Genomic DNA, 19780 nt, shown 5'->3' with positions numbered 1-19780 from the left:
ACACATTAAACAATGCAAAGCAAAACAAAACAAAACCTCTATGCCTACTATCAAATTATCATTCTAAAAGCCTATGTACCCGAAACAAAACAAAACCAAAAACTTTATGAGAAAATAAATATAATATAAATATAATCTTAGAATTTGCCAAATGTATTTATGTATTAGAATATCTAAAGGCACTTGAAAATATCCAATACCAAGACTCAGGTCCATGTGCCAATAGCCAAACCTATCCACACTCATTCCTCCCTCTACATTGTTGTTTGATTTATTTTGTGTTATGTGTTACTTTCTCTCTCTTCCCTAACCTGACCCCTACTACATTTCTGTTTTAAAATAGAAGTAACATTTTCTAAGTTCATCTTTCTCTTAATAATTTGACAAATATAGCCAATAAAAATTAACACACTATGGGCTTATAAAGTTCACAAATTGCCTTCCATACTATCACAACTGATAGTTTTACTAAATGTTTAAAAAATATGTAATATAAATAAACTTTCTTCATTTCTGTAATTTCCTTCCCACCTCAAGACCTGACCGCTAAACCAGTTATCTGCTTATTTTATGTTTGTGTTATGACCACACTCAACTTCTAACACACACGTGTGTGTTACTCAGAATAGGCCCAGGGCCATATTAAGAAGTTTGTGGGCCCTAGGACTTCTGTGGTCCCTTCCTCCATTAAAGAAAATAGATACATTGGGGCGCCTGGGTGGCTTAATCGATTAAACATCCAACTCTTTTTTTCTTTTTAATGTTTATTTGTTTTTGAGAGAGAGAGAGAGAGAAGAAGAAGGAGGAGGAGGACGAGGAGGAGGAGGAGGAGGAGGAGGAGGAGGAGAGAGACACTGAGAGAGAGAGAGAGAGAGAGAGAGAGAGAGAGAGAGACAGAATCCAGAATCTGAAGAAGGGTTCAGGCTCTGAGCTGTCAGCCCAGAGCCCAACACAGGGCTCCAAATCACCAACTGTGAGATCATGAGCTGAGCTGAAGTTGGAAGCTTAACCAAGTGAGCCACCTAGCCGCCCAGCATCCAACTCTTGATTTCTGCTCAGGTCATGATCTCATGGTTTGGTGAGTTTGAACCTCACATCAGGATTGCGATTCTGTCTCCCAAACTCTCTGCACCTTTCTCTCTCTCTCTCTCTCTCTCAAAAACCAATCAATAAAAGCTTTAAAAAATAGATATAAAGATGAGTATAGTCCAGATTTTATTATATTTTTTCTTCTGATTTAAAAAATAAGGTATTTTTTCTGTGTCCCCAAACCACAATGAGCCTTAGGTACGGTGTCTACTATGCTTAGTGGATGAGTCAGTTTTGAATAAACTGGATTATAATACGATAACAAAAGAAATCCAAAATTATTAGGAATTTAAAATAAGAAAAGTGTACTTCTTGCTGATGTTACATGTCTGCGTGCAGTGAGCTAGGTCTGTGACACGTAATGTTCTTACTTTGAAACTCAGGTTGGGGGTTGCCTCTATGTAAAATATTGCTTGTCAGCGTGGCAGAGAAAGGATAAGAACATCAAAAGTGCATGCTGACCCCAAATTTTAGATAAGAAGCAGGCTGAGAAATCCACTATAGAAATTATTTCTTTGTGTTGAAAATCACTATCTTTGTCCCTCTACCCATTTCCTTCTCCTACAATGAATGACCTTCTTTCTATTAGTGACACTGGAAATTAGTAACTTGGTATACCTTAGAGGCAGTCTCAATGAATTTCATCATTTCTTGGGTTACATTTGAGATATGAGTTTTCTATACCCAAACTAGTTAAAAACAACTTGCTACTTGGTTTATTTGAGGTTATAAATAACCAGGAAATCAAAATCTAAGTATCATAGCATCATTGCCATCCACTTTTGTAACTAGGAATCCTCCTTGATCTCCAATATCTCAAATTTTGTATCTTTTTTAAACAGCGATAATTTTTTATGCATAAGCATATTTTCCTTCTTTAATTTTCTCTTCCTTCTTTATTTACATACATTAACTTTTCTTATTTTTAGAAGTCTTTAAGTTTTATTTATTTTGAGAAAGAGAGAATGGGGGGGAAGGGGCAAAGCGAAAGTGAGAGTGAGAACTGCAAGCAGGCTCTGAGCTTAGCACAGTGCCTGATTCGGGGCTCAATCCCACGAACCATCAGATCGTGACCTGAGCTGAGATCCAGAGTTGGTTGCTCAGCCCAGGCACCCCAACTTTTCTGATCTTTATACTTATTCACACGCATTTTTCTGTTTCTCTAAGTTTTTGTTTTTTAATTTCTTTAGTCGAACTTCCCAATAATTTGTGGTGAAACAAATGTTATGTTGTATTATGATTAGTTGTTTTCTTGTTTATCTCTCTTACTAAACTGTGAAGGGTTTTGATTTATTAATTCATATTCTTAGGTTCTATTACAACATTACAATATACTGTTTTTAATTAAATTTGATCAAACGTCTGGAGATCATCTTTTATTTAAAAGGCTAATTTTATATCTGTGTATCCTGTGGCAAGTCACACTAAACTGGAATGACATACTTTTCAGGGTACAGTGAAAATAAATGAATACCGTGCTTCTATCCCTTTCTAGCCCCAAGACTTACAAAATTCATACTCTCCTATGGTTCCAAACTCATCCTGTGCTCCTACCTTCTACTTCAGCCCATGCGCCATTATGTAATGCAGTTCAGTGCTCTGCAAACATTCCGTGGTTTTACAGGTCGTTGTGCCTTTAATACAACTTGTTATTCTGCCTGGGTTAGCTTTCTTCTCATCTTCCTGATGAGGACAATCACCATTTCAAATATTATCTCACTATGATGACCTTTCAGCACAGTTCTCTATGTTCTTATATTACTTTATGCATAATTTAATATACTAAATTGCGATTAGTTAATATGATTTTGTACTTTATTAGGATAACATATAAAACAAGACTGGGAATGCAGAGAGTTCACTTTTGTATTCCAAGGACTGTGTTCAGTGCTTTAAAATTGTAAGTGTACAATCATACATATTGATGGAATTGATCTATGCATGTATAGATGACGTTATGAAAGGACAGGACAAGGCAAAGAAGAATTGTGTGTGCATGTGCTTTTTAAAAAATTTTCTGAATATTTGGGAATATTTTTCTTCAAAAGCGCCTTGTTGAAACAACTTATCTGAGCACATCAAACCCAAAGAAGAGAATGTGAGGGGTCACCAGCTGATGAAAGGGTAAATATCAAATGAGCTTAGAGGAAAGAATAACACACTCCAAACCAAAAGTAACAACTATCACCCTGCCAAGGGTAACCACTATCCTCACTCCTAAAACTACAGTTAAGTTTTGTCTTTTTTTGAACTTTATATAAATGGAACTATATAGAGTTAATTTTTCTCAAAGTTCCAAATAAATGATCTTCATTGTTGTCTTACTTTTCTAATTGCTTATTTTTGTTCTATAGTATTCAGTATTCTATTATCTTTTTTTTAATAAAAATTTTTTAAGTATTTATTTATTTTTTAGAGAGAGACAGAGAGACAGAGTGCAAGCTGGGGAGGGACAGAGATAGAGGGAGACACAGAATCTGAAGCAGGTTCCAGGCTCTGAGCTGTCAGCACAGACCCTGATGCGGGGCTCAAACTCACAAACCGTGAGATCACGACCTGAGGCAAAGTTGGACACTTAACCAATGGAGCCACCCAGGCGCCCCTCAGTATTCTATTATCTTAATATGGTATGATGTATCTATCCTATAGTTGATAAGTCTTCAGGTCATTTCCAGATTAGGGCAATTAGAAATACTGTTTTTAATTAACATATCATAAAAGATATGTTGTTGACTGAAGAAGCAGATATGGGAAACTGGCTGTCTTCTATTATACCAGAAATTAAAGCAATTTAGAAAAATGTAAAAAGAAAAGAAATACTATTTTTAAATTTGCCTTGTGGTGAACATATATACACATGCTATCATGTGACATTGCTAGTCATAGGTCATAATCACAGAATTGCCATGCATACAGCAGCAATACCTAAGACCCATATGTCTTATAAGGCTTGCTTTTAAAATACAAGATTTGGCAAGAGTATTTCTCAGTAATTGATTAATTAAACATAATGATGGATGTTTATTCTTACCTGTTCTTTTTAAATTTTTTAATTAAAAATTTTTTTTGACATTTTAATTCATTTTTGAGAGACAGAGAGCAGAGAGAGAGGAAGACACGAATCTGAAGCAGTCACAGGATCTGAGCTGTCAGCACAGAGCCCGACGTGGGGCTAAAACTCAGGAACTGTGAGATTATGACCTGAGCTGAAGTCGGATGCTTAACCAACTCAGCCATCCAAGTGCCCCAAAATTTTTTATTTTAATTCCAATATAGTTAACATACAGTTTCAGGTGTGCAATATAGTGATTCAATGATTCTATGCATTACTCAGCACTCATCATGATAGGTGTACTATTAACCCCCTTCATCTATTTCACCCATCCTCCCTCCAACCTTCCCTCTGATAATCATCAGTTTTTTTCTCCATACTTAAGAGTCTGTTTTTTGCTTTGTCTTTTTTCCCTTGCGTTCGTTTGTTTTCTTAAATTCCACATATGAGTGAAATCATATGGTATGTCTTTCTCTGACTTATTTCACTTAGCATTATACTCTCTAGATCCATCCATGTTGTTGCAAATGGAAAGTTTCATATTTTTTATGGCTGAATAATATTCCATTATGTCTATATATCTATATATCACTTCTTATTTATACTTTCATCTATGAATGAAAGTCATTTGGACACAGGCTGCTTCTATAATTTGGCTATTGTAAATAATGCTGCAATAAACGTATGGGTGTATGTATCTTTTCAAATTAGTGTTTTAATATTCTTTGGATAAATACCCAGTGGTAAAATTTTTTTTAAATCCTTTGCTTTTATTTACACTATTTTTTATGAAGTTTATTGTCAAATTGGTTTCCATACAACACCCAGTGCTCATCCCAAAAGGTGCCCTCCTCAATACCCATTACCCACCCTCCCCTCCCTCCCACCCCCCATCAACCCTCAGTTTGTTCTCAGTTTTTAAGAGTCTCTTATGCTTTGGCTCTCTTCCACTCTAACCTCTTTTTTTTTTCCTTCCCCTCCCCCATGGGTTTCTGTTAAGTTTCTCAGGATCCATATAAGAGTGAAACCATACGGTATCTGTCTTTCTCTGTATGGCTTATTTCACCTAGCATAACACTCTCCAGTTCCATCCATGTTGCTACAAAGGGCCATATTTCATTCTTTCTCATTGCCACGTAGTACTCCATTGTGTATATAAACCACACTTTTTTTTAATCCATTCATCAGTTGATGGACATTTAGGCTCTTTCCATAATTTGGCTATTGTTGAGAGTGCTGCTATAAACATTGGGGTACAAGGGCCCCTATGCATCAGTACTCCTGTATCCCTTGCGTATATTCCTAGCAGTGCTATTGCTGGGTCATAGGGTAGGTCTATTTTTAAATTTTTGAGGCACCTCCACACTGTTTTTCACAGTGGCTGCACCAGTTTGCATTCCCACCAACAGTGCAAGAGGGTTCCCGTTTCTCCACATCCTCTCCAGCATCTATAGTCTCCTGATTTCTTCATTTTGGCCACTCTGACTGGCGTGAGGTGATATCTGAGTGTGGTTTTGATTTGTATTTCCCTGATGAGGAGCGACGTTGAGCATCTTTTCATGTGCCTGTTGGCCATCCGGATGTCTTCTTTAGAGAAGTGTCTATTCATGTTTTCTGCCCATTTCTTCACTGGGTTATTTGTTTTTCGGGTGTGGAGTTTGGTGAGCTCTTTATACATTTTGGATACTAGCCCTTTGTCCGATATGTCATTTGCAAATATCTTTTCCCATTCCGTTGGTTGCCTTTTAGTTTTGTTGGTTGTTTCCTTTGCTGTGCAGAAGCTTTTTATCTTCATAAGATCCCAGTAGTTCATTTTTGCTTTTAATTCCCTTGCCTTTGGGGATGTGTCAAGTAAGAGATTGCTACGGCTGAGGTCAGAGAGGTCTTTTCCTGCTTTCTCCTCTAGGGTTTTGATGGTTTCCTGTCTCACATTCAGGTCCTTTACCCATTTTGAGTTTATTTTTGTGAATGGTGTGAGAAAGTGGTCTAGTTTCAACCTTCTGCATGTTGCTGTCCAGTTCTCCCAGCACCATTTGTTAAAGAGACTGTCTTTTTCCATTGGATGTTCTTTCCTGCTTTGTCAAAGATGAGTTGGCCATACGTTTGTGGGTCTAGTTCTGGGGTTTCTATTCTATTCCATTGGTCTATGTGTCTGTTTTTGTGCCAATACCATGCTGTCTTGATGATGACAGCTTTGTAGTAGAGGCTAAAGTCTGGGATTGTGATGCCTCCTGCTTTGGTCTTCTTCAAAATTACTTTGGCTATTCGGGGCCTTTTGTGGTTCCATATGAATTTTAGGATTGTTTGTTTTAGTTTCGAGAAGAATGCTGGTGCAATTTTGATTGGGATTGCATTGAATGTGTAGATAGCTTTGGGTAGTATTGACATTTTGACAATATTTATTCTTCCAATCCATGAGCACGGAATGTTTTTCCATTTATTTATATCTTCTCCAATTTCCTTCATAAGCTTTCTATAGTTTTCAGCATACAGATCTTTTACATCTTTGCTTAGATTTATTCCTAGGTATTTTATGCTTCTTGGTGCAATTGTGAATGGGATCAGTTTCTTTATTTGTCTTTCTGTGGCTTCATTATTAGTGTATAAGAATGCAACTGATTTCTGTACATTGATTTTGTATCCTGCAACTTTGCTGAATTCATGTATCAGTTCTAGCAGACTTTTGGTGGAGTCTATCGGATTTTCCACGTATAATATCATGTCATCTGCAAAAAGTGAAAGCTTAACTTCATCTTTACCAATTTTGATGCCTTTGATTTCCTTTTGTTGTCTGATTTCTGACGTTAGAACTTCCAACACTATGTTAAACAACAGCGGTGAGAGTGGACATCCCTGTCGTGTTCCTGATCTCAGGAAAAAAGCTCTCAGTCTTTTCCCATTGAGGATGATGTTAGCTGTGGGCTTTTCATAAATGGCTTTTCTGATCTTTAAGTATGTTCCTTCTATCCCGACTTTCTCGAGGGTTTTTATTAAGAAAGGGTGCTGAATTTTGTCAAAGGCCTTTTCTGCATCGATTGACAGGATCATATGGTTCTTTTCTTTTATTAATGTGATGTATCACATTGATTGATTTGCGAATGTTGAGCCAGCCCTGCAGCCCAGGAATGAATTCCACTTGATCATGGTGAGTAATTCTTTTTATATGCTTTTGAATTCGATTTGCTAGTATCTTATTGAGAATTTTTTGCATCCATATTCATCAGGGATATTGGCCTGTAGTTCTCTTTTTTTACTGGCTCTCTGTCTGGTTTAGGAATCAAAGTAATACTGGTTTCATAGAATGAGTCTGGAAGTTTTCCTTCCCTTTCTATTTTTTGGAATAGCTTGAGAAGGATAGGTATTATCTCTGCTTTAAATGTCTGGTAGAACTCCCCTGGGAAGCCATCTGGTCCTGGACTCTTATTTGTTGGGAGATTTTTGATGACTGATTCAATTTCTTCGCTGTTATGGGTCTATTCAAGCTTTCTATTTCCTCCTGATTGAGTTTTGGAAGAGTGAGGGTGTTTAGGAATTTGTCCATTTCTTCCAGATTGTCCAATTTGTTGGCATATAATTTTTCATAGTACTCCCTGATAATTGTTTGTATCTCTGAGAGATTGGTTGTAATAATTCCATTTTCATTCATGATTTTATCTGTTTGGGTCATCTCCCTTTTCTTTTTGAGAAGCCTGGCTAGAGGTTTATCAATTTTGTTTATTTTTTCCAAAAACCAACTCTTGGTTTCGTTGATCTGCTCTACAGTTTTTTTAGATTCTATATTGTTTATTTCTGCTCTGATCGTTATTATTTCTCTTCTGCTGGCTTTAGGCTGTCTTTGCTGTTCTGTTTCTATTTCCTTTAGGTGTGCTGTTAGATTTTGTATTTGGGATTTTTCCTGTTTCTTGAAATAGGCCTGGATTGCAATGTATTTTCCTCTCAGGACTGCCTTCGCTGCATCCCAAAGCGTTTGGATTGTTGTATTTTCATTTTCATTTGTTTCCATATATTTCAAAATTTCTTCTCTAATTGCCTGGTTGACCCATTCATTCTTTAGTAGGGTGTTCTTTAACCTCCATGCTTTTGGAGGTTTTCCAGACTTTTTCCTGTGGTTGATTTCAAGCTTCATAGCATTGTGGTCTGAAAGTATTTATGGTATGATTTCAATTCTTGTATACTTATGAAGGGCTATTTTGTGACCCAGTATGTGATCTACCTTGGAGAATGTTCCATGTGCACTCGAGAAGAAAGTATATTCTGTTGCTTTGGGATGCAGAGTTCTAAATATATCTGTCCAGTCCATCTGATCCAATGTATCATTCAAGGACCTTGTTTCTTTATTGACCGTGTGTCTAGATGATCTATCCATTTCTGTAAGTGGAGTGTTAAAGTCCCCTGTAATTACCACATTCTTATCAATAAGGTTGCTTATGTTTGTTTTATACATTTGGGGGCTCCTGTATTCGGCACATAGACATTTATAATTGTTAGCTCTTCCTGATGGATAGACCCTGTGATTATTATATAATGCCCTTCTTCATCTCTTGTTACAGCCATTAATTTAAAGTCTAGTTTGTCTGATATAAGTATGGCTACTCCAGCTTTCTTTTGGCTTCCAGTGGCATGATAAATAGTTCTCCATCCCCTCACTCTCAATCTGAAGGCGTCCTCAGGTCTAAAATGAGTCTCTTGTAGACAGCAAATAGATGGGTCTTGTTTTTTTATCCATTCTGATACCCTATGTCTTTTGGTTGGCGCATTTAGTGCATTTACATTCAGTGTTATTATAGTAAGATATGGGTTTAGAGTCATTGTGATGTCCGTAGGTTTCATGCTTGTAGCAATGTCTCTGGTACTTTGTCTCACAGGATCCCCCTTAGGATCTCTTGTAGGGCTGGTTTAGTGGTGATGAATTCCTTCAGTTTTTGTTTTTTGGGAAGACCTTTATCTCTCCTTCTATTCTAGATGACAGACTTGCTGGATAAAGGATTCTCAGCTGCATATTTTTTTCTGTTCATCACATTGCAGATCTCCTGCCATTCCTTTCTGGCCTGCCAAGTTTCAGTAGAGAGATAGGTCACGAGTCTTATATAGGTTTCCCTTTATATGTTAGAGCACGTTTATCTCTAGGTGCTTTCAGAATTTTCTCTTTATCCTTGTGTTTTGCCAGTTTCAGTATGATACGTCATGCAGAAGATCGATTCAAGTTACATCTGAAGGGAGTTCTCTGTGCCTCTTGGATTTCAATGCCTTTTTCCTTCCCCAGATCCGGGAAGTACTCAGCTATTATTTCTTCAAGTACACCTTCAGCAGCTTTTCCTCTCTCTTCCTCCTCTGGAATACCAATTATGCATAGATTATTTCTCTTTAGTGTATCACTTAGTTCTCTAATTCTCCCCTCATACTCCTGGATTTTTTTATCTCTCTTTTTCTCAGCTTCTTCTTTTTCCATGCATTTTTTAGCTCCTCCTGGCTGTTCCTTAGTCCCTTGATCTCTGTAGCAATAGATTCTCTGCTGTCCTTTATACTGTTTTCAAGCCCAGCGATTAATTTTATGACTATTATTCTAAATTCACTTTCTGTTATATTGTTTAAATCCTTTATCAGTTCGTTAGCTGTTGTTATTTCCTGGACATTTTTCTGAGGGGAATTCTTCCATTTCTTCATTTTGTATAGTCCCTGGGGTGGTGTGGGACTGTGGGGCACTTCCCCTGTGCTGTCTTGAATAACTTGCGTTGGTGGGCGGGGCCGCAGTCAGACCTGATGTCTGCCCCCAGCCCACCGCTGGAGCCACAGTCAGACTGGTGTGTGCCTTCTCTTCCCCTCTCCTAGGGGCGGGATTAATTGTCGGGTGGCGTGGCCCATCTGGGCTACTTGCACACTGCCAGGCTTGTGGTGCTGGGGATCTGGCGTATTAGCTGGGGTGGGTAGGCAAGGTGCACGGGGGCAGGAGGGGCAGGCTCAGCTTGCTTCTCCTTAGGTGATCCACTTCAGGAGGGGCCCTGTGGCAGCGGGAGGGAGTCAGACCCGCTGCCGGAGGGGTGGCTCTGCAGAAGCACAGCGTTGGGTGTTTGCGCGGAGCAAGCAATTTCCCTGGCAGGAACTGGTTCCCTTTGGGATTTTGGCTGGGGGATGGGCGAGGGAGATGGTGCTGGCTAGTGCCTTTGTTCCCCACCAAACTGAGCTCTGTCGTCCGGGGGCTCAGCAACTCTCCCTCCCATTGTCCTCCAGCCCTCCCGCTCTCCAAGCAGAGCTGTTAGCTTATAACATTCCAGATGTCAAGTCCCACTTGCTGTAGGAACACACTCCATCTGGCCCCTCCGCTTTTGCAAGCCAGACTCAGGGGCTCTGCTTGGCTGGAGGGCCGCCCCTCCGCCCCGGCTCCCTCCTGCCAGTCAGTCCGTGGAGCGCGCACCGCCTCGCCGCCCTTCCTACCCTCTTCCGTGGGCCTCTCGTCTCCGCTTGGCTCCGGAGACTCCGTTCTGCTAGTCTTCTGGCGGTTTTCTGGGTTATTTAGGCAGGTGTAGGTGGAATCTAAGTGATCAGCAGGACGGGCGGTGAGCCCAGCGTCCTCCTACGCAGCCATCTTCCCAGGATCCTCAGCAGTGGTAAAATTACTGGATCATATGGTAGTTCTATTATTAACTTTCTGAAGAAACTCCATACTGTTTTCCACAGTGGTTGTACCAGTTCTCATTCACACCAACAGTGCATGAGGGTTCTTTTTTCTCCACATCCTCACTAACACTTATTTCTTGTGTTTTTGATTTTAGCCATTCTGACAGGTGTGGGTTGATATCTCATTGTGGTTTTGATTTGCATTTCTCTAATGATGAGTGATGTTGAGCATTTTTTCATGTGTCTGTTGGCCCTCTGTATGTCTTCTTTGGAGAAATGCCTGTTCATATCTTCTGACCATTTTTTAATTGGATTATTTGTTTTTGGGGTGCTGAAGTATATTCATTTATATACATTTATTTTGGAATAGTAACCCTTTATTGTATATGTCATTTGCCAGTATATTCTCCCATTCGGTAGGTTGTCTTTTAGCTTTGCTGATTTTTCCTTCACTGTTAAGAAGATTTTTATTTTGATGTAATCTTGGTAGTTTAATTTAGCTTTTATTTCCCTTGCCTCAGAGACATATATAGAAAGATGTTGCTATGGCAGATGTTGGAGAAATTACTGCCTGTGCTCTCTTCTATGATTTTTTTAGGGTTTCAGGTCTCACATTTAGGTCTTTAATCCATTTTGAGTTGATTTTGTGTATGGTGTCAGAAAGTGGTCCAGTTTCATTCTTGTACATGTAGCTGTCTACTTTTCCCAATACCACTTGTTAAAGAGAACTCTTTTTCCTATTTAGGAAGGATATTCTTATGATAACAGGATAGTAATTGCTTTCCTAAGTTGTATGTGAGAAGCATGTGTTTTCTTGTCTGTATCTTGTTAAGATTTCTTTTAGCAGTGATTAGTAAGGTTCACAGTTTCCAAAACCAAATGTTGAAATTCCATTCATGACCACTCCAGTTAAAAAGCCAATTTAAAGCTCAAAATTTGCAATATGAGATAAAATGGGACTAAATAGATATACAGAGTACAAAAATATACATTAGGAATGATGCTGGGATCATACTCTAAAATGGTCCATGTTAAGTTAAACCAATACCAATGCTTTGGTTTGAGTATAAAAATAACATGAAGAAAATCTTACCTTATCAGATTAATTTGATAGTTACATGTAAGATAAATTATAGGGGAGAGCTAGAGGCAGTTAGAAAGTCTCTAAACCATTTAAAATGAATGGTTTCTCAGAGCAGAAGAATGGGAATTGTGTGTGTGTGTTGTTTGGGTGTGTGTTTTTATGTGTGTATTGTGAACAGAGCTAACAGATTGAACAGACAATGTGAGGGAAGAAAATAGCAAGACATCACAACTGATTGTAGGTTGCAATGTAGAAGAATACAATAAAAATTATATTTGATACTGAGTAAGGGTAAAGCACATAAATTGGACATTCAGGAGCAGTGTTCTATTTCACAGGGAGAGTAAACTGGTTTTAGATGCACTGAATTTTGTCTGATCCTGACATCTCAAAATGAAATGAACAACCAAAAAAGAACTGTGGCCTTCACATGCAGACAGACAGCAATAGGAATAAGTAACAAGGATAATGGGGACTCTCAAGACACCTTATTTAATTTTAAATAAAATTTAAAATGATTGAAACATAATTTCACAGATGTTCAAAGTATGTTCTTCCCTTGAGACTGATTTGTAGACTCACTGGTTTAATCACATTACATGTCAAACCAGTTAATATATAAACAGCATCCCAGCAAGATTTCAAAGCTCTCTTGCTTAAACTCCTGGCAAATAATTGCCAAAATGCAACTAGAGTTTATACCATTGAACTTTGAAGGCTGAAGCCAGAAATGTATAAATGTGTATAGTTTAAATTAGCTATAGGATGTCAGGACTAGGGAGATGATTTAATTCTTTTTAAACTAGATTAATGTTACATTCATTTTTCTATATCCTCTATTTATGCCGAAGGCCAATTTTACATAAATATGTGTATAAACTGAAACACTTATTTTTATAGTTTTCTGTTCATCTTTAATCCTAAATTTCTTACTAGTTCACATAATTATCTTTCTATAGGCTCTAACATAGTATACTTAAAATTCAAATTTCATTGCCATGAGTTATTAGTATTGTTTTTGTATATGAAATAGACACTTCATATTAGCATCCTAACAAAGTAATAATTATAGAGACATATTACTTTGCTTATGCATGACTTTTAAGTTATTAAATTCTTAAGTATTAAGATCTTAAATTTTTACATATGAACTTTATATTCTGCCACGAAGAGGAATTCCAATTTGACTACTAATTAAATTTCAAAATGCCTCATTCATATGCAAATGAAGTAGACTTCAAAAATTTCCAAAAGCGCATATGGAGCCCATTTTTATAATATTTAACTTATATTAACAAAAAGTATATCACATCAATATAAATAAAAATGTTGCTACACACAAAATATCTAAATTAATACAGTAGTTCAAAATTTTCTGGTCAAAATTTTAAAAAAACAGAATGGAATTCTAAAGTTCAAACTAAATAAGATAGGACATAATAAACTTAATATAAAACTATATAAAATATATTATTAAACAAGGGCACCTGGGTGGCTCAGTCGGTTAAGCATCCAACTCTTGATCTCAGCTCAGGTCATGATCTCATGGTTTGTGAGTTCAAGCTCCACATCAGGCTCTGTGCTGATAGTGTGGAGCCTGCTTGGGATTCTCTCTCTCTCCCTTCCTCTCTACCCCTCCCTTCCTTTTTCTTTCTCAAAATAAATAAATACATATTTTAAAAAAGAAATATATTATTAAGTAAAAATTTTTGAGAAAATATAAATGAAGAGGTTATGAGACATTTCAGAAAAGGGTATCATTTTACTTTATTTAAATTAATTAGCATTACAAAATTGTCAATTAACTACCTTATTTTATTTAACATTTTTATATTTACATGATTATGAAAAGTACAGTCAACTGAGCTCTTTTTCTTTTTTTTTGTTTCAATAATCAACAAATATTTATTGAATACTATGAACTTAGCCAAATGATATGTGATCTTGGATACAAATAATGGTAAACACTCTGGATGTTTATAATTTAGTCTGTAGAAAAATTATAGATGTGAGATAAAACTAAGAATGAAATATGTTTTTCTGTTCATCTACATTTCACCTAATTTAATGTCTCTTAAGAAAGAGGGAAAGCAAACAAGGTTTAGACTAGATAAAAAAGCCTATGTACAAAAGTGTAAGTATAACTATTCCTGCATAGCACTAAAAGGTTGTATTAGTTTTCTAAGCTACATAAGAAAGAACCACAAATTAGGTGGCTTAACACAACATGCATTTATTATCTCTTTGGGTCACAAATCTAGGCACAGCTTAACTGGTTCCTCTGCTCAGAGTTTCACAAGACTGAATCAAGATATTGTCTGAGTTGGGTTCTCATCTGAGCTTGGGGATCCTTTTCTTAACTCAGGTAAGCAGAGATCAGTTCTTTTTAGTGACAAAACTGAGGTCTTCAGCATCCAGAGATCCTCCTCCATGGGTGGTTCACCAGAGTGATGTTTACTTCTTCACGGCCAACAGGAAAGCATCTTTCCAGTCTTGATACTTCTTTCAGATAGTGCCTGGACCCCATACCCAAAAATATCCCTTCTCCTGAACATTAGCTGAGTAGGGATTTTAATAACAGTTTCCCTTCATCTGTGGTCTCACTTTCCATAGTTTCAGCTACCCAAAGTCAAAGGTGATCTGGAAGCAGATGATCCTCTTCTGATCAACCACGAAAAGGTCATTGTAGCCTAATGCAATGTCAAAATACTTACATTGTTCACCTCACTTCATCTCATCATGTAAGCATTTTATCATCTCACATTATCACAGGAAGAAGGGGAGCGCAGTACAATAAGAAATTTTGACAGAGACAGACCACATTCACGTAACTTTTATTACATGATATTGTTATAATTGTTCTATTTTATTATTATCTACTATTACTAATCTCTTACTGGGCCAATTTATAAATTAAACTTTATCACAGGCATGTGTTGACAGGAAAAAAAACATAGTATATGTTATAGTATATACAGGGTTCGGTACTATCTATGGTTTCAGGCATCCACTGAGAATCCTGGAATGTATACCCTGTAGATAAGTGGGACCACTCTTCCTCTGCAAAATTCTTTGACTTTTTCCACATCCTATTGGTTAGACGGAAATCACATCTTCTGTTCACACTCAAGGTGAAGGCATTACACAACAATGTGGATAACTGAGAGCAGGAAATCAATGATTCATTTTAGTATTCTCTTAAGCATTAAGGCAATAGGAGTAAGTGTGAACTTTAGTACTCTTCCAATCAGAGAGCTGAAATAAACATTTAAACCATGAGTTTTATATTTAATTTCATCCTGAATGATTCATAACTTCACTATTGGTAATTATACAATGAGGATTAAGAAGAAAACTGGAGGCTATATCATAAAAACTCAAGCTGTGTCATGATTTTCAATTTTTAAATTGTATTGTTCAAATCTTTTTATTTTATTATTATTTTTTTAAGTGTATTTATTTTTGACACAGAGAGAGAGAGAGAGACATAGCATGAGTAGGGGAGGGGCAGAGAGAGGGAGACACAGAAACCGAAGCAGGCTCCAGGCTCTGAGCTGTCAGCACAGAGCCCGATGCGGGGCTCGAACTCATGGACCGCGAGATCATGACCTGAGCCAAAGTTGGATGCTCAACAGATTGAGCCACCCAGGCGCCCCCAAATATTTTGATTTTAATGTCCTATTTGTCATGTAAGCAAAATTTAGCTTACATTTTTTTTGTATTTTCTAAGGGTATTATTTATAGATTCATTTACTTAGTCAACAGAGAGTTGAAGTATGCCTGTAAATGTGTCAGATGCTTAAAAGTAAATATTCCAAGATGAAAAGGCTAAAGTCCTAGCCATTAGGGATTCATAACCTAGTAGGTATATACTATACATAAACACACAATCGTATTCATGTGGAGTTAGTACTAGTGGGTTACTGAAGTCTGGCATATACGGGATGGGATGGAAAAGTAAAGTTTCACACTTAAAACAGAAGCAGTATCTTGAGGAAACACTCTTTGAATATTGGAAATATACATAAATTAATACATACACATACAGAAACATACATGTATATATATTCTGTAGAAAAAAATGAACTTATTGTCGAGTTAAGTCCCTAAGAACGCCCTCACTTCTGACAGTGACTGCAAGTCTGGGAGTCTTCAAGACTACCTTTAGTTTTGATAATTCACTTGAAGAACTTACACACTCCCTGAAAGCTGTCATATCCACAGTTATGGCTTAGTACAGTGAAAGCATGAAGATTAAAATCAGACAGGGCAGAGTGCAGGAAGGTTCCCCACACAGAGCTTCCAGTTGTTCTCTCCCAGTAGAGTGATAGTACTAAATTTCCTGGCAACAATGAGTGACAATATGCAGAATACTGCCAACCAGGGAAGAATTTTTATTAGGGCTTTGTCATGTAGCCATGGTTGATCCCGCATGTTGCAGACTTCAGCCTCCAGTCATTCCAGAGACTGGACTAATACTGTGTGACAATAAGTCACAATGCTAGACTACCTATTGTAGCCCAAGATCCCAATGTAAATAAAGACATTCTTTTTTTTTTTTAATTAAAAAAATTTTTTTAAATTTATTTTTGAGAGAGGGAGAGCATGAGCCAGGGACAGGAAGAGAAGGGAGGGGAGAGGGAGACAGAGGATCCCAAGTGGGCTCCACGCTGACAGCAGTGAGCTCAATGTGGAGTTTGAACTCATGAACCGCAAGATGATGACCTGAGCCGAAGTCACTTAACTGGCTGAGCCACCCAGGCGCCCCTAACAAAGATATTCTTATTAGACATTCTCATTATGATATTCCAAGTGCTTAAAGGTCACTTCCCATGAACCAAGAACAAAGGCCAGACTTCTTGTTGAATAAAGTTAATTATAATTGTAAAATGAGAGTAAATATGTTTAAAAGTTGGGGGAAGTAGTATCCATGAAGGTTAATCTAGGAGCTTGCTCATTACTGACCTGAAATTGGTTTTAATTATTCACAAAATGTAATTTGTTTCTATTTTACTTAATTTCTATAAATCAAAGATATGACATATTGGACAACATGAAAAGAAAAAGGAAGAATAGTTGGAGGAAAGACTTTGTGGTAAAATAATTAATACATAAGTCTGCAGAAGAAAACAAAGAAAAAAATTATGAAGGTTTTAGAAGCCAGGATCTAGAATGTGCAATTTATCTTGAACGTATTGAAGAAGCACAAAAGAGGGGTAGGCAGGGGGACTTACAGGATCAGATTTTATTTAAAAAAATAATAATAATTATGGCGTTCATGTGGAGAATGGTTAGGAAAAGTATAAGTCTGGAATTAGGACTAAAAGCCAGGTAGAAAATAAGAAAGGTTTAACTAACTTATTGTAGTGGGGGTGAGAGAACCACAAATTTCAGATATGTATATTTGGTAAAGTCAATTTAAAAGAATCATAATAGTAAAGTATGAGGAAACAGGAAGAATCACAAATGAGGACAAGATTATGGTGTTGGCATGTGAGAAGGGGAATGTGCAGAAAGGATTGTGGCAGTTGATACTGATTATCTGGAAACTATTTCCAGCTCCTCTTTTTCCATTTCTCATTCTAGAGGCTGAAAAAGTCAAATGCTCGTTCTTACAGTCTATGATACACTACATTTAGTTCTCCATCATACACACACACACACACACACACACACACACACACACACACACACGCCGGACTTGAGGGCAACATAATAAGATGAAACCAGTATTTTACTAGATGTGTGACCTACACCGAATAATAATTATTTTAAATTTGTGGGTTACACAATGATATATGCTAATTGTTAAATGAATTTACATGGAATAGAGATTAAAAACTGACCTAGAACATTGGGTCTTCATAGTTTTGATAAAGTTATTTTATCCAAATGGCTAAAATTATTTATAGGTATTAAGTACGGTAAACATTATAAATATTACACAGTTTTGCATGGAATGTTATGATGGAAAGGGAAACTTCAATATCTTAATAGAGAAGTAATATGTTGAGAAAATAATCTTTGAATATTGGAAAGATATATATATGTATTCTCTTAAGTGTCTTTGAATGAAAAATAACTTACATTTTTCGAGGGCTTACTATTTGTGAGGTCTTGGCATTGTTATGGAGTCACTTTCTTTAAATCTTTTAATCATTTCAATAAGCAATTAAACAGATACTACAATTATCCCCTTCTAAAGTTGAAGAAATTAATCATAGCCAACAAAGGTTAATTTCTCTAGGCCTACAGTTATAACTTCCAGGCTGCTGCCTTCCAAAACCAGCATGCATTTATCCAATAGGTATGTTTACTAGATTTAGCAAATAAAATTACAGAACATCCAGTGAATGTGAACTTCAGATAAACAGTGAATAATGAATAATTTATAGTATAATTATTATGCTATAATAATGTAGTATACTACATTACTCCCATGTAATATTTAGGACACATTTATACCATTCCTCCAAAGGTTATTTAACTAAAATACAATTTAACCAGAATGTTGTATTTTTTCTGATAACCCTACAAACAGACTGTCAGTTTGTAGACAAGGCCTAAAGATCTGGTCATGAACACCTTCACCTGAAAGAGAGTTCAGAGAAACTAAAGTCTGTGGGAGATCACAGATCATTTCTCAGCAAGCAGAATTTCAAACGACTTGGCCATTTACTGCGTCTCATAAATAAGAAAATACTACACGAAGGGGTTATTGGAAAGGGGAATGTTTTGTATTCTACTAGACAATGTGCTATTTCTACTGTGTACAATGTCTGGTGAGATCAGTAGTAGCCTTATAGTGTTTAGTGGACTATACATGTTTAGTCTTAAGAATCTTCTGGTTGCCTTCCTTTAGTAGTTTTGTTCCACTTAGTGCTACCTTTTTCTGAACCTCAGTGTGCTAGTCTTTTACTTTTAAAATTATAGTATTATGTATTAACGAGCTGAGGGTCAAGTTAAATTAAATAGCTATTTAATTAATTTCTTAATGCTATATTTTTACCATTTAGTGAATAAATGAGAGGTATCAGTTTTCCTCTGATATCTTAGGCTATAACATATGTCTACAAATTGTGGAGGAAGGATACTGGTTAATATGCTAAATTGCTTTCTCCCTTGCTTTGTCTCTCTTGAGACTTTTTAATCTACTTTTATGTACCTACACACCAACTTCCTACTCTACCAATTAACCATTCATTACCTAATTATCTCCTCCAGCTGAGAATTCCACTTCTTTAGAATAATTTCCCCCTTGTTATCATTCTTGTAACAGTATTATTTGTACTCTTTACTAAGTGATTTCTAGTAATTTGAATTGCATTCAAATAATTCAGCTAATTTACAGCAGGCAGTTTTCAGTTTTCCTTGGATTTTTGCTATTGAAACAGGTATGCTGTAATTTTTACGGTCATTTCAGAATTATCATCCTCTCTTACAATTTTACAAAATGTACTAAGTCTCTTTTCAATGCAGAATTATAAAAATTTCCAGGATACTAAACATGGTAGAGGATTTCGTCACATATCACTAATGACTCATGGAATGAATACTATGGATAAGTAATATTATTTTGTGATTCTGAGTATTTAGAGAAATGAAACAAATATATTCCCATTGTAAAGAAGTTTTTTTTTTTTTTTAAACGTATCCATCATATGCTGGAGTAACTGGTGTCCAGATTAACTCTCCCACTATAAAGAATGGTAAGAGAAGACAATTGTTTTCAGGCAATGGGAACAGGCAGAATTTGGTGCTGATATGCCTGTAAGGGAAACTCAACAGTTTGAGTTTCACATAAATTCTCAGCTACATACCTATGGGTAAGTTCCCACTCAACCATAGAGTTGGGATCCTAAAAAAGAATGAAATCCCACAAAACTGAGGAGAGAGTAATTAGAGTTTGAGGCTGATTAGAGTTTGAGGCTAATTAGAGT

Source organism: Panthera uncia, chromosome F1 (genome assembly GCF_023721935.1).
Source record: "Panthera uncia isolate 11264 chromosome F1, Puncia_PCG_1.0, whole genome shotgun sequence".
Taxonomy (NCBI): domain Eukaryota; kingdom Metazoa; phylum Chordata; class Mammalia; order Carnivora; family Felidae; genus Panthera; species Panthera uncia.
Note: the sequence above shows the minus strand (reverse complement) of the source record.